The following is an 8,108-nucleotide window of genomic DNA, read 5'->3' as shown; positions in this document are numbered from 1 at the left end:
TAGAGCAGGGTTTATATTAACCAAAACAAGACATCCAGAATAGATCAGATGAACCATTCAAGCAGTGTTCCTCACCTTCTTCATATGCAATCAAGGGAGTCCAGATAACTATCTTGGGTGTAGGCTAAGAGTAGTCCAGAAAATAATATTAATAAAGAAATGGTCTATTCACTATAAATTGAGTTTCAACTTATTCTAAACTGAATTTCATCTGTAGTGAGGAAAAAGAAAGCAACCAGTCAGGCAAGAAGATATCATGTGCAATAATACACATATAATGACATTCATGGATTTATTTTGTTTACTTGGTAGTGTTCACTACATATTCATGGTCTTTATACCACACCACAACTGATATAAAGATTATTTACTCATTTTGTTTATTTATTTATTTTTAAGATGTACAACTATATGTTTCCAAGCTTTATTCAAATTAGCCATATTCTCATGCTATGTAATTATGTCCGAGCCTGTAATTCATTAAGGATTATTACCCCTTTTTTAAAAGTAGAAAGCTTCCCTTTGAAAGCCAGCAATTTTCTTGTCTGTTTTCACAGAGCTTTCTTTACATCTTTTTTTCTCAGGCTGTAGATGAGAGGATTGACCAAGGGAGTGAGAATAGTATAAAAAACAGAGAAGAATTTCTCTGGACATATTTAGGTATTGTGATGAGGAAGTACATAGAGAGTTAATATTGACCAGTAAAAAATAAGATGTGATAAGCACGTGAAAAAGTCCTTTTTCCTTTCAGTGACAGACGGAATTCTCATGCTTTGATAATGACTTAGAGATAGGATGAGAAGGTCAGCAGAAACAGAGGTAGTGAGCACACCTCTGCCACAACAAGTTCTGCAACATGTCACTACAAGGAGACTTTTATTATTGGGAATGACTTACAGAAATGGTGTTCAATTTAATTAGGCCCACAGAAGTCACAGAATCCCAGAATTGTTCGGGTTGGAAAAGCCCCTCGGGATCATAAAGTCCAACCCTTAGCCCGAGTCTACAAAGTTCTCCCCTACCCCACATCCCGCCCCCAGCTCATCCAAATGACCCTTAAACACCCCAGGGATGGGGACTCCCCCCTCCCTGGGCAGCCTGTTCCACTCTCTGACCACTATTTCGGGGAAACATTTTCTCCTCCTGCCCAGCCTGACCCTCCCCTGCTGCAGTTTCCAGCTGTTCCCTCTTGCTCTGTCCCTGATTCCCTGGGAGCAGAGCCCAGCCCCAGCCTCTCTGCAATGTCCTTTCAGGAGCTGCAGAGAGTGATGAGGTCTCTCTCCCCTCAGCCTCCTCCTCCTCACACTGAACACTCCCAGCTCCGTCAGTGGCTCCTCACAGGATTTACTCTCCAGGCCCTTCCCCAGCCTCGTTGCCCTCCTCTGCCCTCGCTCCAGCCCCTCGAGATCTCTCTCGTGTTGAGGTGCCCAACCTGGACACAACCCTCCAGGTGTGGCCTCACCAGTGCCGAGCACAGGGGAACAGTCACCTCCCTGCTCCTGCTGCTCACACTAGTGCTGACACAAGCCAGGATGCCGCTGGCTTCCTTGGCCACGCGGGCACACTGCTGGCTCATGTTCGGCTGCTTGTCCATTAGAACCCCCAGATCCCTCTCTCCCAGACAGCTCCAGCCACTCCTCCCTAAGCCTGTAGCCATGCAGGGGGTTGTTGTGGCCCAAGGGCAGGACCTGGCACTTGGCCTTGTTGAAGCCCATCCTCTTAACGTTGGCTGATCCAATCTATCCAGGTCTCTCTGCAGAGCCTCCCTGTCCTCATGCACATTGACAGTCAGACTTGGTGTCATCTGCAAACTCACTGATGATCCACTCTGTGTCCTTGTCAAGATCATCAATAATGATGTTGAACAGAAATGGTCCCAAAACCAAGCCTTGAGGTCACCACTTGTGACCGTCCTCCAGCTGCATTTAACTCCACTGACCACCCCTCCCTGGGACCGTCCATCCAGCCAGGGCTTGACCCAGCAGACCGTTCGCTCCTCCAGGCCATGGGCAGACAGTTTTTCTATGAGAAATCTATGTCAAACGCTTTTCAAAAATCCAGGTAGACAATATCCACAGCTTTTCCCTTGTCCAAGAGTCAGGACATCTTGTTGTAGAAGGAGATCAGATTTGTCAGGCAGGACCTGCCTTTCATAACCCCATGCTGACTGGGCCTGAGCATGTGGCTGTCCATTACATGACTTGTAATGGCACCTGAGGTGACCTGCTCCACGACCTTCCCTGGCACCAAGGGCACACTGACAGGTCTGTAGTTTCCTGGATCCTCCTTCCTGCCTCTCTTGTAGATGGGTGTCACATTTGCCACCCTCCAGTCCAATGGGACCTCCCCAGTCAGCCATGACTCCAGGTAAATCATGGACAGCAGCTTGGTGAGCACATCTGCCAGCTCCTCAGCACCCTTGGGTATAACCCGTCCACTCCCACCGACGTGTGTGCATCCAAGCGCTGCAGCAGGTCTTTGACCACCTCCTCGTCAACTGTGCTGACCTCAGCCTGCTTCCCCTGCCCATCTCCCATCTCCTGAGGCTGGGTGTCCAGGGAACAGCCCGTTCCACTGCTAAACACTGAGGCAAAGTAGGCGTTGAGCGCCTCAGTCTTTTCCTCATCCTTAGTTACCATGTTTTCCTCTGCATCCAGTAAAGGAGGGAGATTTTCCATAATCCTCCTTTTGCTGTTAATGAATTTATAGAAACATTTTTTATTATCCTTAACAGCTGTAGCCAGGTTGAGCTCTAGCAGTGCTTTGGCTCTCCTAATGTTCCCCCTGCATAACTTCACAGTCTTCATGAGACCTGGCCCCTCTTCCAAAGGCAATAGATTCTCCTTTTGTTCTTGAGATCCAGCCCAAGGTCCCTGTTTAGCCAGGCCAGTCTCCTTCCCCATCTGCTTGTTTCCTGGCACATGGGCACAGCCTCTCCTGGGCCTTTAACACTTCTCTCCTGAAGTATGTCCGACCTTCCTGGACTCCCATTTCCTTCAGTGCAGTCTCCCAAGGGATTTTGTCAATCAGTCTTTTGAACAGGTCAAAGTTTGCCCTCCTGAAGTCTAAGGTGGCTGTTTTGCTAACCCCTCTCTTTGTTTCTCTAAGGATTGAAAGCTCAATCATCTCATGATCACTGCACCCTAGATGGCCTCTGACCTTTACCTCCCCCACAAACTCTTCCCTGTTCACAAGTAGCAGGTCCAGGAGCGCACCTTCCCTGGTTGGCTCACTCACCAGCTGGGTGAGGAAGTTATCCTCCACACATTACAGGAATCTTCTGGATTGTTCCTTCTCTGCTGTGTTGTGTTCCCAGGAGATACCCTGAGGTTAAAGTCCCCCTCAAGAACAACAGCAACCATGAGATTTCTCCCAACTGTTTATAGAAAGCTTCACTCACCTCACTGCTTTGGTTGGGGGGTCTATAGCAGACTCCCACAGCAAGATCCACCTTATTGACCCTTATTCAAATCCAAACACTCTCAACCCTGTTATCACTGTACTTGATTTCTGAGCTCTCACAGCATCCTCTAACATATAGGGCTACTCCACTGCCTCTCCTTCCCTGTCTGTCCCTCCTGAAGAGCTTGTAGCCATCGACTGCGGCACTCCAGTTGTGTGAGGCATCCCCCTGTTTGTTGCTCACACTACATGCATTGGTACAGATGCACTTGAGATGAGGTCATGAATCCAACACCTTTTTGTGAGTGTGGGCCCCATTTCTTACCAGACCCTTCTCAGGTGCTTCCATGATTCCTAAACATCTTTCCCTTCTCTCAAATGAAATGGCAGAGGGAGAGCCCTCACCAGTCCACCATCCTTCAAGCCTTGGCACGCTTCCCTTGAGCTTATTCCTAACAGGCCCAGGTATCACCCTCTCCACCCTCATATCTAGTTTAAAGCCCTGACAGTAAGCCCTGCTAACTGCTGCCCCAAAGTCCTTTCCCCCTCTGGAACAGGTGCATCCCACCTGTCCCATTTGTCGCCAGCAGACCATGTGCCTGAGATCAGGAACGTTATTATAGAATTAGATAGAAAGCCACTTATCCAAGATGCAGCACCCAGCTGGAGACAGAGCTTGCCACTCATATGGGAAGGTGCAGGTGTTTGTACCTATCACAGGACATCACTGTGAGGAGCTAGCACTCTGAAGCTGCCAAGCAACCAAAGAAGTAGCATTGTGTAAAACATCTGTTGACTGAAATACATCTGTCTCCACCCAGACAGCTAAGCAGCATCCTTGTTAAGGTATCTGAGCTGTAGTAGATTTCCAAGCAGGCCAAACTGGCCAGGAAGAAGTACATCGGGGTGTGAAGGTGGTGATTAGCCAACATCAGCAACTGAAAATGTTGGAAGTATGTCTCGTTTCTAGGTTAAGCAACAACTGTGTCAGTCATCCTCTGGAGATGTTGTTCAATCTACTTTTTCTGCAGAGTGACTGTGTTTCTACCTGAGGTATCACAAAAGAGTGAGGTGGTTGTTCTGGGTCTTGGTTTTCAATCTCAGCTTCCTACCTTGCATTTAAGAAGGCCAGGTAGACTGTAATTTATTAGTCAATGTTTGGACTGCTTTAGTCTCCAAGCCCAGACAGAAACAGCTTGATGAATAATATCTCTCGGCAAAGCACAACTTTGCATCAGCTTGGTGAGCTTCAAAAAGAAAAAGACCTGGTAAGAACAAGGGAAAATTCAAAGACCACATGAAAAAAGTAGAAAGGGAAGTTGCATCATGCAAACACCACTAGATGGGAGTGTAGTCAAAACAATCTGAAATATCCATTTCTATCACAGTGACTTTGGTCTCTGCCAGTGCAGAGCTGGCCCTAGCTGAACTGCAGAGACTGAATATCATCCATTTTGATTGCTAACATAAGATGGAATAAATGTCTCAAAAATGTGAAATCCACCTGCTGACTTTCACATGGAATACCCTTAGTTTCCCACCAGGTAGCCACTCTGTCAGTTCCACCACAGAAATAAAATGCTTGTGTTTAACCAGTCTCAGCTACATCATTGCCATGGTCTTTGTGTGTGTCATCTAGAGGCTTTAGTTTGGAGGATAAGACATACCAGAAGACAGATCTCTGTTCTTGGTGCCAGAATGTCTTCATGTAATTAATTTACACACTATTAATTTGCACCTAGCCTTAACATTGCAGTTTCAACCATGTAGGCCTGTACACATGACTGTGATGTCTAAACCCCCATTTAGAGTTTATGGAGATTTGGTCAGTAACGCCTGGAGAGCTATTCAGCTGATCAACCTACAGTGGGAGTCAGGCACCAAATAGAGGAGCCAAATACCATTTTGTATACTCTAGGGTACCACAGACATCCTCACAACAATTGTAGGGCATAGGACCTATGGGAGATCCTTCTGGAGTGATAGCTGGAGTTCTGATATTTTTGAGTCTGAAATAGTCCTAGATGCCTGTGTTTAGGCAGTTTAATTAAGCTTGTTGCTCAGGAGACACCTGAACTGGAGGCGGCTAATATTAGATGCTTGAGTTTGGATGTCAGTTACTCATGAGGACTCAATTATTTGCATGGATAAAAAAAGTTGTGTTCAGTGTTTGGGAAGTTAACAGCTATTCACACTAGAAAAGCAGCATTCATTAACCCTCAGCAGGAACAACAAATAGGTGTTTTTTTCCCCTTTAATTTAGGAAGGCAACATCAATAACAGCAGGTCAGTCAGACAAGTGCACTGACTCTAGTGCATCTGACATGACACTGGATGCTCATGTTAGGCACTGTCTTGTCTCACTCCTAGGTCACCAACACTAGGCGCAGAAAATAAAACCATTGCTAAAAAGATGCATGCTGCATGTGAACAACTGAATTATCAGAATAATTAAGACAAAAAAAAGAAGATTAAATTATAGGAAAAAATAGACACTTCAGATTTTGAGTTTCTACCTTATTTTCACCCTCTGCCTGATATTTGCTATGTATTTGACAGTGAAATCAAACAGTAAAAGCTTTCAAGAGATCTAGAGTCTAGCCCAGACCATGCTGAATTCTCTATCCAGTGTTGACTGAAAAGAAAGCACTTCCAAGTTTAGTATCTACCAGAGCATCCATGCTAATAGTATGTTTATATCATTGACTTGACATCTATGCTAATAGTCAGTCTGTTTGTACCATTGACTTGGCCTACTCTGTCTTTCAATTCAGGGTGCTGGTTCCTCTTATAATCCTCACAGCACACCTATTTCCATGTTTCTCCTTTCTGGAGCTTTGCTTCACGTTGTCCTGTGAGGGAACTCAGGCAATAGTGACACAGGAGTTCTCCTCATCATTTGTTCAGATCAGAAATCCAGCTCTGGAAAGCACCAGTTGTGGTTTGTCCCAGTAGACATCATTCTCTGAATTGCTATGGCATGCTGCCATGCCATACACGAGTGTCTGCGTCAAGGGCATGTTTGTAATGACACCATTCAAGTGGGTTGTGATACAGTCCCCTCTTATTCTGTATAACAGATACCCAGCTCTCAGTATGTTCATTAGATACTTAGTTGCCTTTGGAAAATGGAATATAATGGGAAATCATATGTGTGGGGGATGAAGAAAGCAAAAATTATTGGTAATTTTCAGTTTGCTACTAGCATATTATAAACTTTAATCAAAAATATTATCAGGAAGGTTCTATCCAATCAATAAATTACTTAAAATTTCCATGAGTAAAGCTATCAAAGGAGATTTTGTGTTCATACTCAAGAGCATATCATGAGTCAGAAGGGACTTCTGAGTACATTTTGGCTCCAGTATGTATGAAGATTCATTAAAGAAAAAAACCAAACACTTGGGAAGATCAAGATCTTGGCTTTCCTATAAAGATGATGAAAAGAGAAGACAGTGTGATGTGGGCAGGTGTCTGAGAGACCCCAATCCATAACTGGCTACCATGTAGGTAAGCCTGACAAAGGAGAGACTAGATGAGACCCAAAAGACATCTAATGTAAACAGTATGCTGAATGGCGGCAGGCAATTTATTCCACAAGGTGCAAGCATTTATTGGGCAAAAGCCAGTCTGCACCAACTGAGTTGGTAGCAGTGATCTCCCTTTGGTTTGGTCCACACAGAAAGCACACGTAGAGTCTTTGTCAGCACCGGTGCGGAGCTGAACACCAGGCTGTGTCATGCAGGGAGACAAACAGTTCCTTCACATCTTTCTAGCTAAAAAAAGAGCAACACTTCACGGACTGCGAGCCCGAGTGCTGAAGTTAGCTTCATTCCTGTTCATTCTGATTCACCCTGCATTGCAATAAAGCTGGGATTGAAACTGAAGATTTATGTCTTCCTACATATGTTGTTACAATACATTATACCACAACATCTCGTTACTTCCAAGAGTATTACAAGAATTGATCAAGTCTTCTGTCTCTGTCAGGTAAGTCTGACAAAGGAGAGTGTGCAGACTTGGGAAGAAAGTGAACAAAGAACTGATGAGAAGATTAATTTCTGACTTTCTGTGTTTTACTAACAGTGGAAATAGTTGTCCATGTGCTGAACTGTAAGGCTCCTCAGTTACTGACATGATTTTATTGTGCCAGTCACAGCTTTATCTGTATGTCCCAATATGTTTTAAGTGATGAGGTGTTGAACAAACTGCAGAGACAGTCCTCCCCATGCCTAAAATTTCCCTACACTGTAAATCCACTGGGTCACCCAAGATGCAGAGTATAAGAGATCTTGTGGAAGATTGTCTGGTTGCAGAAACTGATCTGATGTGACCGAAAGCTAATGCCATAGGTTTTAGGCGTAGGTAGTTTTGAACACCTTTTCCCATGTTGGTGCAGCTGGGTGATCTGCAAAGGAACACGAGTATATATTCAGAGCACAAAAATTCATGATTGGGGTGTGCCTCTACAAGACAGGGAAACAAGGCAGCACACTGAGCCAGAAAAGGCCATGCAATCATTAGAAAAGAAGTCTTGTCCCTGAGGCATACCAGCAGTGATTGACACTGAGATAAGACAATTTGTTTTTTCACAGAAAATATTGCCAAAATGCTTTAAGGGTTGGGATTTCAAATAAGTTATCAGGACATAGAGGCTGGATCCAAGAATTAAGTTGAATAGTGTATCTTTACAGCCATGCATGGAG

The 8,108-nt window shown here is 44.8% G+C and overlaps 1 pseudogene; it reads right to left on the bottom strand.

Annotated features, from left to right (window-relative positions):
* Positions 1-458: 458 nt before the first annotated feature.
* LOC113483917 overlaps positions 459-8,108 on the bottom strand; it is a 7,819-nt pseudogene continuing 169 nt past the window's right edge.

This window comes from Athene cunicularia (genome assembly GCF_003259725.1).
Source record: "Athene cunicularia isolate RWA chromosome 10 unlocalized genomic scaffold, athCun1 chr10_part1, whole genome shotgun sequence".
Lineage (NCBI taxonomy): Eukaryota > Metazoa > Chordata > Aves > Strigiformes > Strigidae > Athene > Athene cunicularia.
The sequence above is the reverse complement of the archived record's forward strand: the minus strand, read 5'-3'. Positions and strand labels throughout refer to the sequence as shown.